Source organism: Trichosurus vulpecula, chromosome 9 (assembly GCF_011100635.1).
Source record: "Trichosurus vulpecula isolate mTriVul1 chromosome 9, mTriVul1.pri, whole genome shotgun sequence".
Taxonomy (NCBI): domain Eukaryota; kingdom Metazoa; phylum Chordata; class Mammalia; order Diprotodontia; family Phalangeridae; genus Trichosurus; species Trichosurus vulpecula.
In genome coordinates, this window is record NC_050581.1 from 182,974,568 (window position 1) to 182,993,754 (window position 19,187).

The 19,187-nt window shown below is 38.9% G+C and overlaps 1 pseudogene; it reads right to left on the bottom strand.

Moving 5' to 3' along the window:
- Window positions 1–17,153, bottom strand: part of LOC118832310 — a 29,541-nt pseudogene extending 12,388 nt beyond the window's left edge.
- Window positions 17,154–19,187: the final 2,034 nt, after the last annotated feature.

A 19,187-nucleotide genomic window follows, 5' to 3' on the forward strand; every position in this document is an offset into this window, starting at 1 on the left:
TATGTAGCCCTTGTATGGGATAGTTTTATTGGAGAAAATAATTCAGGAATATAATAACACTTAACTATTTAATGAATCTAGGCCTCATGCATTAGAATACAAATATTTGACCTTCCTGACAAAGATGGATGGATTGAGGCTGTCTTGCATGATATCATTAGATTGTCGAATAACATCATTATTCATGATTACCGAGAATTATTCAGGTGAAATGGCAAACCTAATGGAAAGCTGCTATTTGTGTGGGGGCCGCAGTTTGACTGTCCTTGTCGATCCAACCCCTACAAAGGAGTAAATGTAACATCCATGCACTCATTTCATTGCAGGGAATAATTAATAGCATAATTTAAACAAATGGAGCCAATTAAAATAAGTATTTTATTAGGCCAGATCCTAGGACATTCTTTTGGAAAGTTTGACTGAATCCCAATTCCATTTCCCATATTTACTGATCTGTTAATGCTTATGTTTCAAGTTGCAGCAAAGCTTCAGATGTGATTTTGTTGATTTAGGGATTTATCCAGGGAAACATTTTCTAAGTCTTAACATTGTTGAGATAGATTACTCTTGAAGCCTGAAAATGAGGATATTATGGGCTAGACCACAGAGAAACTTGTGTAGTGGAACTGGAGTCAGAGGACCAGGGTTCAAATCCTCATTATCCCTTCCCCTTACTGGACCTTGGTTTCCTAATCTGTACAATGAAAGGGTGGGGTGAGGGTGGGAATAGGATATCAATGCCCTCCCAGTTCAGAATTCCTAATTAATTCCATTCAATTCAATTCATGGAACATTAATTAGGCACCTAATATGGGCCAGGTACTGTGCCAAGCAATGGAGGTGTTCAAATACTCCAGGAATTGGGATCTCATTGATTTGATGGTTCTTTCCAGTGGTTCTGATTGGAACCTTTTTATGGCTGCTCTCCAGGGTAACTCTTGACACACATTCTTTCCTTTCTGCTGACATCAAAAGGGTAGCAGTGGAATAGTCTCAGCATCCAACCTGTCATCCCTCGCTCTTGTTACATGGCCAACCCATAGTCTCTTCCTACTGCACCATCCCTTGATGCTAATAGCCTTTCCTTCTTCCTTTGAACTTCCTGCTCGTTCCTTCTGTATCATATGCATTTTTAATCAAATACTCTTGTGATCCCAGTCTTGATACATAAAGACCCTGGAAACACAAAGACAAGAATAAAAAGTTCTTGCCCTCCTAGAACTTGCATTTTACTCAAGCTGTGTTTGAGTCGTCCAACCTCTTCTCCCTTCCCTCCCCTCAGAAAGGTCCAAAACAATGTGGGAGTGAGGAGGGTTCAGACCTCCCACCTTTAAGCATCACCTGTGTAACCTGCATTTTGGCCTTCATTCAAAGAAAAATGGAAAACTGCCATCACCTACTGGAAAGGTAGCTAGGCTTAGGGTCAGAGGATTTGGGTTTAAGGCCCAATTCTGTTCTGTTCTACTTGCTAACTGTGGAACCTTGGTTAAGTTACTTCTTCTCTCTGTGATTCTTCTAAAAACAGAGGGTCTGGACCAAGGGTACTTTTCACTTCCAAGTCTTCAATCCTCTAACCAGGCAATTTTCAAACTTTGTGGTCTCAGGGCCCCCTTTGCACTCTTAAAAATTATTAATGGACTCTCTCTCCCAAAGAGCTTTTGTTCATGTGGAGTATATTTATTGATATTTACTACATTATGAACTAAATTTTCTTAGTATTATTATGAAAATATTTTTGACTCCACAGAGCTCCTGAAATGGTTTTGGGGTCCCCCTAAGGATCTCCAGACTACAGTTGGAGAACAGTTGCTATAAACATTTCAACTTCTGAAAAACGAGAATACTATTTCATCAAATTTGTTTTGGGGCTAGTTTATTCCACTTCAGTGTCATCTTATCTGAAAAACCAGTTTATACACACACACACACACATGCACACACACACACACACGTGTGTGTGTGTGTGTTTATGTGTATATAGACTTCTATATGTGTGTATATGTATACATATATACACACGCATACACACACACATATATATATATATATATTTGTCATGTGATGTGGGGTTAAGAAGTGAGCTTATGAATGGTGAGATCACTGTCAGCAATTGAATTAATATCAAAGAGGGCCTAGGAGGCCTTGCTTCTTTTCGAGAAGTCTGCTATTCTAATATATAAATCTCTGTTTTAAGAAAGTCACACTTTGGACTTCATGATATTAATTTTAGGTTAATTATTTTATAACCAACTCCCAAATGACTTTTAAATATACATGTTTGAAAAATGCAGAGAAACATTAGGTTTATAAAATGTAAGAAAAAAGATATAACCTTATTATCTAAATATATATACACATCTATGTATCTATATAGATGTGTCTGTATATCATATATAGGTATATGCACACATATTCCTTTTATCATTTACCACCTTTGACATTCAATGGGTACTTGTAGGAACAGTCCTTTGCCCAAAGGGCCCTGGAGAAAGTACATCATTGAAGTGATATTTGGGTTCCTGGTAGTCACTTAAAGACGCCAAGGATTAATAGTTCTTCCAAGAAAAATAGAACAAAATCTGTTATTCCAGTTAACATTTTCTTTTAAAATTAGATGTTTTATATCATTCTGGAGAAAGACAGGAAATACATGTTAGTGGTTGTAGGCATAAAAGATCATAGATTTAAAAATCCTCTGTTCCAAGATTCTTATTTTACAGGTGAAGAAGCTGAGACCCAGAGAGGTTCAATAAGTCCCCTCAAGTTGCACAGCCAATAAGTAGGAGAATCTGCATTTACACCTGAATCTCTAAGCCTCATTGTCCTTCCATTACACAATGCTATTCCTACATTTTTCTTTGACTGCTAAAGCATGATATGAAATTTAAACCTAATTCCTCTGACTTCATCCAGAGTTCTTTGTGTTTTATTGCACTGACTCTGAAAATCCTCCTAGTTATGAGAAAAGCGATGATAATTCTTGACATGGACAAATGCCTGCTTTATCTGAATCCTCTGGTAGGACCCAAATAACATACTTTACTCATTTGACCTCCATGAGGTATCTTAATTCTTCTCATTGACAAGTCCTCAGGATTTCTTGTCTTCAGATGTTCCTGGTAGTTGTCCAGCAAGGCTATAGATTGACAATGTAAAAATGGAGGTTTCACATCCTGTCTTCTCTCCGTACCCATGGAGTCATAGCTTAATCTCCCCAAAATTAAAAAAAAATCTCAGCTCTTTTGACTCAAAGCCAATTGATGATTTGAGTCTCCTCTCCTTCCCTATTCCTCTCTAGTCAGGCTACTGCCAGAGTATTATATTCAACTGTAGGCACCACAGCTTTGGAAGAACATTGCTATGCTGGAGAGACATGCTGGAAACTGAACAGGCAACTGAAAAACTGAATGGCCTTGAGTTCATACTGATTGAGGATGGGCACACAGAAGTTGAGATGTGTAGCCTGAAGATGGAAGATTCAGGGGATATGACAGGCATCTACAAGTATTTGAGGGAATGTCATGTGGGAAACTGATTGATTTTTATAGGACCTCTATGGCTTCAAGTCCCAAGTAAAATCTTACCTTCTACAGGAAGCCTTTCCCAACCCCTCTTAATTCTAGTGCTTTCCATTTTGAAATTAATTCCTAATTATCTTGCATGTAGCCTATTTGTACATATTAATTTGCTTCCTCTCCCATTAGATGGTGAGTTCCCTGAGGGCAGGGTCTGTCTTTTGCCCCCCTTTTGTATCACCAGCACTTAGCACAGTGCCTGGCACATAGTAGGTGTTTAATAAATGTTGCCTGACTGATAGAGGAAAGGTCTGGGAGCGATATGGGGGGAACTTCAAGAAAGATATTTTTAGACTTCATTTCAGGGGAATTTTTTTTCCTAACAAGTAAAACTTACCAAACATGGAGTGCCTTATCTCAGCAGTATTTTCCCTCTCACTAGAGACATCCAAGGGAAGCCTGGGTCACCCCTTGGTAGATATATTGCTGTAACAGTGATTCCTTGGGGAATTGGATTTGATGGTCACTGAGGTCTTTTCCAACCCGGAAATTTTGTCATTCTGAGATTACATAGGGAAATGAAAATGAAGAAAAACTTCTTTGAAAAAAGCAACTTCCAAACACCAGACGATCATAGACCAAGAGCTAGAAAGAATCTTAGACAGCATCTAGTCCAAGACCATTTTGCAAATGGAGAAACCTAGAACCAAAGAGGTATTTCAGTTTACAGAAGATCACATCGGAATATGTACCAGAGTCAGAAAGCAGTGTTGGCCCATTCATTCCGATATAATAAATTTCCAAGGATAGTTAGTTCTCTAAAGGGGAGTATGGGGGTATGGGTGTGTACACAGTAATTAGGTGACACCAATTTATCAAACCATAAAGCATCTTTTTCAGACTAGAGAACTGTATCTGCTGTTCTGTATTTGAAAATATTTTATATTTCCTCCGTGTTTTCCTCTTAAAAGTTGTATGCAATGTGTGATTAAATTTAATTTCAGCCAAAAGTCAGTATGAAAAACCCGAGGTTTTAATGAAAGACATTTCCCTTAAAATATGTCAACCAATGGACTTGAAACGATTAGAAAACAATGCCTTATCACTTAGGACACTTTGTTTCCCTGGTATCAGCATTACAGAACAATGTTCTCTGAGGGGCAATAGATTTGGAAGGAGAGGGTAGGTCGTGGGTATTATATGTGGCTTTAATAGTGGAAAGTTCTTTATTGGAAGGGTAATCACAGAGAACCATCCACATGCCTGTACTTGTGCTCCAACTCCAAAAACCCTTTTTTATATTCTAACACAGGCATTAAAACAAATACTATTAAAATGGAACATGCCATTCTATTTCTCTAGTTGTAAATTTCAAGGAAATCAATAACAGCATAACAGAAAAAATTGGTCGCTACCTCCAGTGTCTCAGCATTAATGGAGAAAAGGCTTTCTTATCTCAAAGGAGCTGATGGTTATAAAATGAAATGTGTCTAAATACATGGCAAAAGATGATTAAAATATCATGGAGAACCAAAGCACTCCAGCTGTGGATATTCATTAAGCTGACCATTAATAACCCGTGATAAAAAAGTAATATTACGGCATTCATAAATTCTGTATGCAGATTTTTATTAAGCTGGCATGTTATAAGAATTGATTCTCTAACATCTCCTGGCTGTGGTTATAGATAATTGTGTTTCATTCACATTTTTTCTATAATCCAAGAATTCTGAAGGACTGTTTCTAGCTAGTTATTATGTTTTTGTTTTAGATAGCAATTCTTTCAACCACTATGCAATCAGAAAATATAATTATAGTGTTCAGTGTGAAATACTCTAATGTTATGTCAGCATTTCCATTAGAACCCCTCTTTTTCCTAGGACATAACTTGGGCAGCAAATTTTGCTCAGGTTTCTATGTACATTATATTTTCTCCTTTAGGTATTTTTTTTCTTGTTCAAGAATATTAAGGGAATCTGAATTGCCTTTTTTTTGAAAGGCTGAAAATTTTCAATCCATTGTTTTACTTATTTATTTTGGGGGCCTTTAATTTCCTAGGTGAATCAATTTCATAACAAAAAGAAGTATTTATTAAGAGCCAAACCTCCAAATGCTAAACACTGTGGTAGATCCTGGGGATGCAAAAATGAAATTGAAACATCCTTTGCCCCCTAGGAGATTGCAGTTAATACCAGAAAGGAGCATCTATATGGATAAGTTAGTACCATATAAACTGAGGTGGGAGTGGTCACTAACAATCTGGGACATCAGGATTCCTATAGAACATGGTGCTTGAGTTGAGACTTGAAGAAAGTTGATATAGCAGTAAGAAGCTAAGGATAAAACATGTCTTAAGCCATTTTCATTGATCAGTTCTGAGGTCATAGAATCATAGATTTCCAACTGGAAGGGACCCGAGAGGTCATTAAATACAACTCTTTCATTTTAGAGCTGGGACACTGAGGCCCAGGGCTGTAAATTGACTTGCCCAGGGTCACGAAACTAATGAACATCTTTCTTACTCCCAGTCCAGCAATGCCTGATAATGATCCAAGATCCCATTGTAGGTTCTCTGGACTACATCAGCTTGCCAGGTTCTAGTTCCTCCGTTTAGAACCTGTTTAAAAAACCTTTATCTTTGGCCCCAGGGTTATAGCCCTAGTATCAATTTCCTATGCTTTCAATGATTATATTGACCTAGCACATACTTGCACATAGTTGACATTTAATAAATATTGGTAAATTGAATGCAGGAATGTGCTGGAGTCAGCTCATATGGGCTCATGGAAGTGGATTATTAAATTTTCAGCATAAGAATTTGTATCCCAGAAATAGGCAAAATACTAATCAAGCCTTGATTTATTGTTTTGTTGCTTGTCTAAGCTTAAGAAACTGATGGAGAAAATATTAATAATGCAGATTAAATTTACAAGTGTCATATGTAATTCAGCACCCCGCCCAATTGTGTTAAGTTGTTTTTCAGTCATGTCCAACTCTTCATGACCCCATTTGGGGTTTTCTTGGCAGAGATACTGGAGTGGTTTGCCATTTCCTTCTCTAGCTCATTTTACAGATGAGGAAGCTGAGGCAAACAGGGTGAAGTGAGTTGCTCAAGATAACATAGCTAGTAAGTGTCTGAGGAAAGAGGAGTCTTCCTGACTCCAAGACCAAAGCTCTATATACTATACCATCTTGCTGCCCACCCCAAGGCAGTTGTTAAATATTTGCCAGCAAACCTCTGCATGTACTTGGCAGTCTAGAGAACCTAATGGATCCCTTCTCAAAATAATGTTTTCATTTTCTAAAATAAAATACACAGGATTACAAAGGAAGTCAGTTATTTTAAAATAACTTTTTTTCCATCTAAGTTCATGGACTCCTTAAATCTATCCATGGAAACTTTAGGATCTATGGACCTAGAATTAAGAACTCTATATACATTGTAAGTTTCTTGGAAGTTGAATTCATTTCATTTATTGCGTTTGCGTTCCTAGCACTCAGGACAATGCCTGACACATAGTAGGTGTTTCCTAAAGGCTTGTCTATTGATTCACATTAACCAGCAAGTCAACCAATCAATCAACAAAAATGTATAAAATGTCCATTCTGTGTCAGACACAAAGACAAGGATGAAAGACTGCCTGTAATGAAGAGCAGATAAACATAGGTATGTAGATATGTAGAAAACACAGTTAAGTATGTAAATATCTGTAATAAGCTTTTATTAAATATATATTGTGTACAAAATCCTATGTTAGAATGCAGATGTGAAAGGAGGACGGTCTCTGCCTTCAGTGGGCTTATGTTCACCACATTATTTAAAATTTCCTAAGAAAGAATTGTTCCAAAAGTCATTGTATTTTTAAAGAGGGGGAAAAAAGTATAGGCTACACTAAGTTACCTTACCATATGGATTCCAAAAATATGTGGGAAAAAATAAAATATTTTAAAATGTTGCCCAGAAGTTTTCTCAGCTATAAAATTAAAATTAAATGACAAGCCAAACAGAAAATACCCAAAATAATTCCTCAGTCAGCTCAATTATGGTTTCCAACTGCTTATTCAGCGAGACTAAGCCTCCCTCCTGTTATTTTGATGTTCACTTTTACAAAGGTCCACATTTAAGCCAAAGAAGTGTTGTTCCCTTCACCCTCTCGCTGGCTCCGGGGGTCTTCTCAGGGTTTGTTTTTCAGCACGTCTTTATGGAATTCTTGCTGATGGATCCCAACACTTTATTGATTCAGAGCTAGCTTTGTAAAGATGATTGTAAAGAATGCCAGACTCATCAGCCTTTCTAATAGGAACTAGGAAGGACTGTCCACATTTCACTGACTTTGGCTGGAGCAATACTCCTGGTAATGGGTTTGAGTTGTTGCACCTGGATGGGGCTTTGAGATCCCATACACATGGAAGGCAGGCAGAGAAATGATAGGCAAATAAAAATGGCTTGGCATCAAGAATTCAGTTATTATTTTTCTTCTCTGCTATCTCTTGCCTACCAGGGAATGTGCTTAACTTTAGGCTTTCCATTATGTATTATAAAATCTGATGATAAAGTGTTTGGAATTTACGATAGACTTGTTTCTCTACGTTAGCAAGTTTGAAATAGCAGGGAGCCCCAAGAGCCCCAAGCACAATGTAATAGAGAGGCAAGCTCAGGAAAAATTGCTCTCAGCCCATAGAACTGTATATAACTATGCCCATTAAATCTGAGCTCTGATGTTCCTATTGCCCCAAACCATACAGAGGAATGGCGGCTGTAGCTTCCAACTGAGAAAGGCAAGAACCTCCCTTGGATTCTGTCTCATTAGCATTTTCATCTATGAATCTGAGGCTTTTTTTTGTTTCTGAAATAATTTTTTTACATTTAGGAACACTCATTTTTCCGACCTTGAACAAGAACTGGTAAGTCGTGGGATCATAGATTTAGAGCTGAGAAAGACTTAAAAATCACCTCCTCCAACCCTCTCATTTTACAGAAGAAGAAACTGAGGGTCAGTTTCTTCTCCAGATCTTAAGATTTAGAGATGGACAAGACCTTAGAAACCATCAGCTCCAACCCTCTGATTCTTGGATGAGGTTAAGTGACCTACCTAAGACTTCCTATTTCATATACACAACTAAGTCCCTCAAAGTACAAATGATGAATCCCCATGTGTCGGAGTCATACTATTTGGTGTTACAGTTAAGTAAAGTATAATCATTGGTTTCAGCCCAGTAGAAACATTTTGAATAAATTCAAATAATGCAACAACTTCAGGGGATTATATATAACATATTGCTAATATAGCATCATTAATAATTAGCATTATTAAATAATTCAAAATAGTAATATTAATCATTAATAATAGATAGGTTAATTATTGATAATATTATTGATATTTAATATTAAACACACACATTTGTGTGTTGTGTTTATGCACATGTACACGTATGTATATGTGCACATATATATGCATTGTGTATCTATATCCTTATATTTATATATACATGTATGGCATGTTCTTTATGTCTTCTTACTTAAATGGCATATTTAATTTTTGAAACCAAGAGGATAGACAGAGATCCATGTTTATATATATATGTATATGTATGTATATACTCCAATTTGCATTAATAGGATATGTATGTACTAATGTAAATTGCAATATTTGTAGACTATATATTCTGTTAATATTGCTTAGTTGTTTTTAGTCATATCTGACTCTTCATGACTCCTTTTGGGGTTTACTTGGCGAAGATACTAGAATTGCCATTTCCTTCTCCAGCTCATTTTGCAGATGAGGAAACTGAGGCAAACAGGGTTAAGTGACTTCCCCAGGATCACATAGTAAGTGTTTGAGGCTGGATTTGAACTTGGGTCTTCCTGACTCCAGGCCTGGTGCCCTAGCCACTGTGCCGTCTAGCTGCCCCTGTATCCTATTGATACATGATATATAATAAAATATGTTCTACTAACATAGCAATTTATATCAGTGTATGTTGCCATACATATATGTGTGTATGCATGTGTGTATACACACATACACATAGATGTTCTACTAGTCTCAATTGTCAACTGCTCATCACCTTGTACTCTTAGAGATCTCCTTGGGCACTGAGAGTTTAAATGACTTGCTGAAGGTTGCATGGCCATAGGTGTCAGGGTTAGTACTTGAACCAGGCTCTTTGTGACCCCGAAGCCAACTCTCTCTCCAGGACCCCACACCAGTAACAATGATAAAAATAATAACAATGGAGAATTTTTGTGTTAGTACTTTTCACACACTTCCTCTTTTGTGCCTCAAAACAGCACTGAGATAGGGATTGTGGCTATTATTATCCCCTTTTTGCAATTAAAGAAACTGAGGCTCAAGAGGTGAGTCACTTTTATCCATCTCACTTATTCTACACTGGTGACCTCCAGATCTAGATATTGTCTGTCTTGAACTCAACAAGATGTTACCAACTGCCTGCTCGGCATATCCACCTTACAATCTTACACCTTACAGTGAGTAAAGAATGGAGCTCATTGTCTTAGCTACCAACCTTCCTCTCCTCCAGACTTCCCTGTTTCTGTTGGGGAGCTAGGCTCCCAGCCACCAAAGTTGGCAACTTCAGCGTCATCCATGATTCCTCCCTGCCCTTCACCCCCCATTTTCAATCTTGTTGATGTTGCCTCGGCACCACCTCTCCCATCCACCATCCATCCCTTACTCTGCTCAGAGGCCCATTCCCCAGGTTAAGCCCTCATCTTTTCTCCCTTGGATTATTATTGTTGTTCATCCTTTATTCTCAAAGAGGACCAAAGATAATATGGGTGATGTCTTGCCTTGATCATGAATTGGATATTAGTGGGGCAGAGCTGAGCAAAGTCACCAGCCTCACTCTCTCCTCCAGACATCAAAGTCCAGTGGCAAGGCAAAGATCAAGATGACCCAGGATTCAGCCCTTGGATTATTATAATTGCATCTTAATTGATTTCTCATACATTCTCTGTCCCCTCATGTCCAGCCCTACTCAGAAACCTTCAGTGCAACCTGTTAAGCCTGGGCTGGCATTTTAACTCCATCTACCATCTATGGGAGTGGGTGAGATCATCAGGGTTAAGAGAGAAGAGGAGTGGACTTTGAGACTGAGTGTTGGGGAGTAACTCAAGGAGCCTGGAAAGGTATGAGGAAAACTTGAGGTCTCAAGATCATAGAGACTAAGGCAAGAGAGAAAACCCCAGGAGGTATATAAGAGCTCCTTGGAGGAATTCTTTTTTTCATTTCTTTGTGTCCAATACCTGCTAGAGTGCCTTGCACACAGCAGGCCAGTGGTGTCAAAATCCAAATAGGAAAACACATCACTAAACTGTACATAAGGATCCTTGCAGGCTGCATATGGACTTTAAACACACACACACACACACACAAATTAGCATTATGTTTTATTGTATTTTTATTTATTTTTTAAGCATTTCTCAATTATGTTTTAATTTGGTCCAAACTTTGGAGTGTTGGAGGCAATGTTTGACATTTCTGTCTATAGGGTAGATTGAAGTTGGGTGAGACGTTTTATCCTCCTGTTAACAGTAAACTCCTGAAAGGCAGGAACTCTCTCCTGTGTATCTTTGTATCCCAGTGCCCAGAGTATGCTAGGTGCTTAACAGATGTTGAATTTAAATGTTGCAATAAATACTTCCTGATATTGGAAGTTGATCACTGGGTCACACATTAATACAAATAACTCACTTCTCTGGTGCTAGAAGGTTTGCAAAGCAGTGCGAAAATCAGTGAAGGTGCTAACAAAAGTGCTGTCATCCGGTGTTCTAATTAAGGAAATTGAGGATGAGTGGTTACGAGCCCGAGGGCACCCCAGTAAATGCCAGACCAGGGACTTGACCCCACATCTAATGGTTCCAAGCCCACTGATGCCATACTGATTGATACCATCCAATCAGACCTCTGCTTTCTCTGGGATAATGAAGGAAGCATCGATGACAACATTTACCCAAAAGGGAAGGACCTGGTGTTCCCTTGAGTGTAATAGTTAAAAAAAAATGCTTAAGATCCTTTTTGTTGAAAGTGTATTTCCATCATTCTCCCCATCTGTGGACCAATAAATGGGTTCCATAAACTTAGTGGCCTTGACTGGTTGTTGAAGAACAGATGAGAAAGGTGTGGCTGGTCACTTTTCAGCTCTCATTGACAATATTCAGGTGACATTTAGAAGAAAGGAAGCAAAATCGAAGATATCATTGACTGTGTGTTTTTCTCTCTCAAAGATTTGTATTGTTTGTTGAAGCAGCTTCTCTGGCGTCCACCCTGAGTTTGAGTGATTTACTTGCTTCTTGAATATTATTATTAATATTTAATGAACTAGACATCAGAGCTGCCCTTTGCTGACCTCAAGATCTTTAATCACTGGGGCTAGTTCTGATGGAGGAGAAAACTTGTTTAAGGTTTAGTTTTATTGCTTTTCTATCCTGTCCGTATACTCTGTGGAGATGATCCTCAATTTTTTGGTAGAATTTGGATGTGCAACCACTTTGGGGGATTGTTGAAAAGGTAAGGGTAGTTTGTAGTATTGCAAATTTACTATAGGGACTATAGCTAGCTGACCTCAGGGCTTGTTTCCCATCCATCCATCCTGGACATCTTGGGGTATCTTGCTTCCTTCTCCCCATTCTACCTCTTACCCTGAGAATAGTCAAATCTGGGCTATTCTTGTGTCTAGGAAGGGCATGAGAATGAATGTGCTGTGGCTCCACACGTCACTTCAATGATTTTTAAATCAAAACTCCCCTCTCCGGCCACCATTCCCTTACAGATATAAGATCTTGGAGGGCAGGGACCGTCTTTGCATCCCCATTGCCTGCCCAGCCACCAGGCACATGATAGACTTTCCCCTGATCTACCTTCCCCTTTGTTGGAATCATTTTCACTATTTTTAGGGATGAGTAAATGTGGATACGCATCCCCTTAGAGAAGCATAGCTCTAGAGCTAGAATGGAGGCCATCTAGACCAACCCTCTCATTTTACAAATGAGGAAACTGAGGCCCAAGTAGTAGAAGTGACTGCCCAAGGTCACACAGATGGGGGAGAAGGAAAAAATGGAAAAAAAAAAGAAATTTACATTATAATTTTATTATATATTTAAAAGGAATAGCAAGCTGTACATAATAGATTTACAGTTTTCATGTGTAATCATCTTCTTATTATACAGTGTTACGGAAATGCTTCTTTTATTATATAAATTAAAAATAAAAATAAATAAATAAAAACAGCTCTCAATCTCAAGGAGTTTGCAGTCTGATGGGGGAGGCAACATGCAAACAATTCTGTACATTATACATATATATACATATATATCATATGTATGTGTACATACACAAATGCATTCACACACATACATATATGTATGTATGTATATATGCACACACACAGTACATACACACATATGTATATACACACACACATAAACATATACTATACACACACACACACACACACACACACACACTATAAATAGTCAATAGGGGGGCACCAGCATTCAGGGGTATCAGGAAAGGCTTTGTATAGAAAGAATTTAGCTGGGACTTGGAGGAAGCCAAGGAACCTCAGAGGTGGAGGTGAGGAGAGAGAGAATTGCAGACATGGGGGACAGCCAGTGAAAATGCCTGGAGTCAGGAGGTGGCTTGTATTGTTCAAAGAACAGCAAGAAGGTCAGTGTCTCTGGATCCCAGAGGGGGTGAGGCACGTTTAAACTGAAAGGATAGGGAGGGGACTAGATTATAAATGACTTTGAAAGCCAAACAGAGGATTTTATATTTGATCCTAGAGATAATAGAGAACCCCTGGAATTTATTGGATGGAGGAGTGGGTGATATGGTCAGACCTGTGATTTAGAAAGATCAGTTTGACAGCTAAGAGGAGGATGGATGGGAGTAGGGAGAGATTTGAGACAGAGAGATCAATCAGAAACAGACATTTCAGTGGTATGGGTGTGAGGGGATGAGGGCCTGCACCATGCTGGTGGCTCTTTGAGATGAGAGGAGAGAGCACATGTGAGTGATGTTATGAAGGTAAAATGGACAGGATTTGGCAGCAGATTGGATGTGTGGGCTGAGAGAGAGTGAAGAGTCGAGGATGATGCTTAGGTTGTGAACCTGAGTGACTGGTAGGATGGTAGATGATAGTAATAGAGAAGTCTGGACGTGGAGAGAGTTTTGAGGGAAAAGATAATGAGTTCAGTTTCAAACAAAATGAGTTTAAGATATCTATGGGACATTCAATTTGAGATGCCTGATAGGTAGCTGGAGTCCTGAGTCTGGAGGTTAGGAGAGAGATTAGGGCTGGATAAGTAGATCTGAGAATCATCTCCATAGAGCTGGTAATAGAATCCCTGGGAGCCGATGAGATAACGGAGCAGAATAGTATAGAGAGAGGAGGAAAGGGCCCAGGACAGAATCCTGATCCTCTGACTTCAGAGCTGAAGTTCCTTCTGCTCTACTAGGTCTTAAAAAAATCTCATAGGTGGCTTTCTATTTCTCAGTTTTTGAAAATTTATTTTTCTTTTAATTTTCACTTTTATTACTTGTATTTTTCCTGGTCATTGTATTTACCTGCCTTTCTTTTATTTCTGTTGTTTCTGGTATTGGTGTCCTTCTGATTTTTGCCTTTCTTTGTGTACATCTGTGCTGACTCTACAAGTTTTAGTCTGTTTCTGTTTTCTTTACCTGGAATAATCTTTGATTTGTATGCCAGAATATCAGAAGTACCACCTATACTTTTGAAGCCACAGGGAACATATTTACGAAGATATAATTTTTTAAAGTTTGTTAATTTCATTCTGAACTTAAGAAATAAAGCAAGCATTTCTATGACATAGTGGTATAGGGAAAAAAGATGATTATACATGAAACTGCAAATCTATTGTGTACAACTTGTTATTCCTTTTAATTATATAATAAAGTTATAGTGGAACTTTCTTTTGTTTCTTTTCTTTTCTTCTGCCTTTTCCCTCAACACACCCTAGAGATGGCTACAATTAGACACAAATGTGCATGTTATATATACACATATATGCATATATACATGTATGCATGTGTATATATACATATATACACAAATGCACATATATACCTTCATGTATGTATACATATATGTATGACCATTCTATATACAGAGATATGATTATTGAGAAATCTTTATGTCATTAATTTCTGAGTGAATTTAAAGTTCTTTGACATTGTCCATTTGTCCCAGATGTTGGCCAAATCTTAGAGGAGCACCAAATGTTCCTGATGAGTTTATGGCAGCATTTGGGCAAATTTCCCTTACCGTTCTCTGCCTCACCCCCAAATGAAAACCTGTTAGAGAGGCTTTAGTAATAATATTGAGGGAAGAGTCTTGAATTTGGAGGCAGCAGAGAATCTTGGGTGTGGACACTTTATCTGACAACCGTTTACCATAATTTGTTGTTCACTTGTATACATGTCTCATGACCCCATTTGGGGTTTTCTTGGCAGAGAGACCGGAGCAGTTTGCCATTTCCTTCTCCAGCTCATTTTACAGATGAGGAAACTGAGGCAACCAGGGTGACTTGCCCGGGGTCACGCAGCTAGTAAGTGTCTGAGGCCAGATGTGAACTCAGGATGATGAGTCTTCCTGACTCCAGGCCTGGTGCTCTATCTACTGCATCCCTCAGCAGCCCGATTCACCATAATACTTTGGGCAAATGACCACCTCTGTGATCCTCAGTTTCTTCATCTCTAAGATGGCAGTAACAACAGGCTACCTCCCACACAGGCTTGTTGTGAGAGACATACTAAATAAAACTTAAGATGCCCTGTAAACGCTAATTATTATTGTCTTTCCTTATAAAGAGGCCGCTTGTTTCTGACTAAAAAGATCTGCAGATGTTCTGGGGACAGCGTTGCATAACACTGCAGCTCAGAAGTCAGTCAGGGAACAAAGACATGTTTACTCTCTTCCTCTGACAATCAGTAATGTGGTCATACTTGCAGAGACAGACAAGTCTGAACCATGGGCAGGCACTACATTATTTTCAAATCTCTGCCTCTCCCAAAGTTCCCCCCAAGTTAAGATCTTCTTGACAGCTTATTTCAGTCTGAGTGTTTCAGATTCTTCCTGTCTTGGCAGAATGAGAAAAGTTCCATGGAAAAGAACATAATTAATAGTGAGATTAGAAGTGATGAGTTGGCCTCTGTACCTTGGAAATGCAGGTCCACATGGATGTGGTTATAGGCCTATTGAAGGAATTTCAAGTTAATTTTCTAAGCTAACTTAAGGTAGTTTCACAATTTCGTATTAAAGTTTAATATGTATTTGATACGGCAGAGTCAATTCCTTTCATTTGCTGGAGGATGCTCTGGTATACTCTCCTTCAAGAGGCCATAAAAATAGGGTTATGAAACTCAACCTTGGGTTGACCCCTTATGGGATGACCTTTCCAGACCACAGTACCCCTTCCCAAGAAGAAAGGATCAGCCAAACACAGTATTTTATGTTCTTACAACACGGGTTGTTTTGACCAGAAAAAGCAAGCATAGCATTTAATGCAAATAGTTACCAACTGGAGTCATTGACCAAGCCTCCTAGACATGACTCATGTGCTATCTCCTCCATGAAACATTCTCTTAAATTACCCCATTCCCCACAGCCTGAAGGAATCTTGTACTTCTTATAAGCTCCGTAATAGGCCTTCTGCATCTCTTCTGGGGATTTCTCATATTTTACATTGCCATAATTATTCATACCTTCATCTTAACCATTCTCACTAGACTTTAAGATCCTTAATGGCACAGACTTCACTTTCATTCTTCTATCATTCACAAGACCTGGAAATAGGCTGTGTGAATGGTTGGCACTCAGTAAGTGTTGGGATGACAGGTAGGCTTCCTTACGTGGTTAAGAGAAAGGAAGGAAGGCTCCCAAGACTTGGGTGAACCTCCTGTGATGAATTTTTGGGAGGACGTGGACAAGATTACATGAGTTGGGCAGGCATGGATGGCTTGTGATTAGGAAGGAAATTCCATAATTGATGAAATCATAGATGGATTTAAGCCTTGAGAATAACTGAAGACATCTATTGTCATATTCTGGACTGTGCTATAACTCCAAAGGAAAGATCCTAGCATGCTTTCATAGTTAAGACCAACCAGATTTTTGTGATGTTGCCAATTGCCAAGTAAATAGGCATTAATTAATCACTATGTGTCAGGCACTGTGCTAAGTGTGGTAAGGGGAGAGGGTGATACAGGGAAATCTCTCCTAATTCCCTTAGTTGTATTCATTCAAAGAGACACAAAAATTGTCCCTGCCCTCAAAGACATCAGTTGGATTTTATTGAATTGTTCTCAGCATGTCTTTATATTCATTGACACGCTAGTCAGTGTGATTAGAATTAGAAGGGGCCTCAGAAGCTATCTGGGGTAGTTAAATGGGGAAGGGGAGGAAACAAGAGTTTCTTAAACACCTCCTCTGCGCCAGGCATTGTAATAAGCACTTTACAAAAATGATCTCATTTGATCGTTATGCTAAGTGACATGGAGTCATGAAGATATGAGCCCAAATCCTGGCTCCCACCAGCTGCCGAGCCTCACTCAGCATCAGGCTCACCATTTTTAAGATGAGGGAGTTGAGCTCCATGGCGCTAAGCTCCCATCTATCATGAAGTCCGCGATCCTAGTCTGATACCCATGAAAGTTAAGTGGCTTGCTCAGGATCACACAGTTGGTAAACATCTGTAACAAGATTTGAATCCAGGTCTTCAGACTCCACAGCCAGGTCTCATACTATTGCCCATATCTGCCCTTTGAACAAAACACAAATGACCTGCTGGTAGGAGAGGCCCACTCACCAAATGGCTAAATTCTAATTTTTGACATGCAAGGGCTTGGGTATGGAAAGAAATATATTCTTTATGAAATTTTGGTAAAACATATTGACATATGAATTCCAGGCTCCCGCCACCTGATTTAATAGAAGGAATTTGCTGTATTACTGACATGAACATAAGCCTTTAGGAACTCAATCCCCAAGACTTTCCCAAAAGGAAGAAAAGTGGAATGCATAAAATAAAGAGCATGCAGGGAAATCTCTCCTAATTCCCTCAGTTGTATTCCTTCTGCGTTCCAACTTATTTCCCCCAACTTTGCATTATTTTCATAGTTGTTGTCATAAACATTCTGACTGCTAAAAATGCACTCCAAAAAACAATAGGAAAGGAAAGTAACATATTCCACCTTCTGTCGACCATGGAAATTGGGCTTCTTCCTTAGAGGAGAGCAAACCCCCTTTAAAAAGAATTATATGATCTGCTTAGTTACATGTTTTCAAAGGGAAAAATATGATAGGCAACCAGTTTTGAATATCCTCTCTCCAGGAGAATGTAATGGGAAGAAAGTTGCTTTTGGCCTCAGAGGAGCTGCTTTCATGTCCCATCTCCAACACTTACTGCCTGTGTGACCTTGGGTAAGTAACCTAATTTCCCACAGCTTCTTTCCTCACCTGTAAAACGTAGAGATTGGCCCAGATAGTCTCTACCAATCCTTCCATCTCTAGATCTGTGATCCCATGATAATCATTCATAGAATCATTACCTTTCAGAGTTGGAAAGGACCTCAGTGGCCATCTATTGCAAACTGTCCCCAAAAAAGCATCCCTGCCATGACTTACACAAGTGATTCTTCAGCCTTTGCTTGAGGATGTCTGGGCCGGAATTGGAGGAGTGGGGATCTATGATCAGGCAGTCCTTTCTGCTTTTGGATTCTTTGATAGCTAGTCCTCTTGCCACTGGACTTCAAGAGAGAGTGAGGCTGATGACTTTGTGCAACTATGGCTCACTTAAATCTAATTCATGAGCAAGTCAAGATGTCACCCTGTGATGTCATTGGTCCTCTTTAAAGACAAAGGACAAAAAATGACAACAGTCCTCTCGTTGACATCAAACTATTGAGTATTTGATGAGCTGTGATGGAGGAGAGGAGAGGAGAATTCTTCTGCTTGGCCTCAGACTACAGCAAAAAAAAAAAAAATAGGTGAAAGTTGTAGATTTTGCTTGATATAAAGAAAAATTCCCTCATAGTTGGAGCTGTCCACAAGTGGAATGGTCTGCTCAGGAAAGTAGTGGGCTTCGTCTTCACTTGAGATCTTCAACCCAAGACTGTAGAGCTACTGAATAGGGATATCATAGAGCTACTTCTTGGTCAGATTCCAGTTGGTATAGATGACCTCTGAGAATTCTTCCAACGAGGCTTCCATGGTTAGGGAAAGATACACTTGAAGCTATGTACAAATATCTTTTTTCACTTGTGTCAGGAATGGGGGAGGATTATCTATAGAAAAGAAGTCAACATAGTCTTGAGCATTTCCTCTGGGCCAGGATTATTCATTAATGTTTGTATAATCAGCTCTAGAGAATCTCTAGACCTCTACTAGACTTACTAGTCTATTAACAAGCATGTATTAAGTGTCTCCTATGCACCAGGCACTGCGCTAGGTGCCTGGGATACAAATACAAAGAATGAAACATTCCCTCCTTTCAAGGACATTGTATAATTGTGCCTTAGTTTACACAATAGTGATTTTCCTTAAAAAGTGGTTATGTATGAGTTTAGCAAGGTCAATTTTCTTGAAAGCTAAATCATATTTTCTTATTGAACCCTGGCATAATTTTACAGT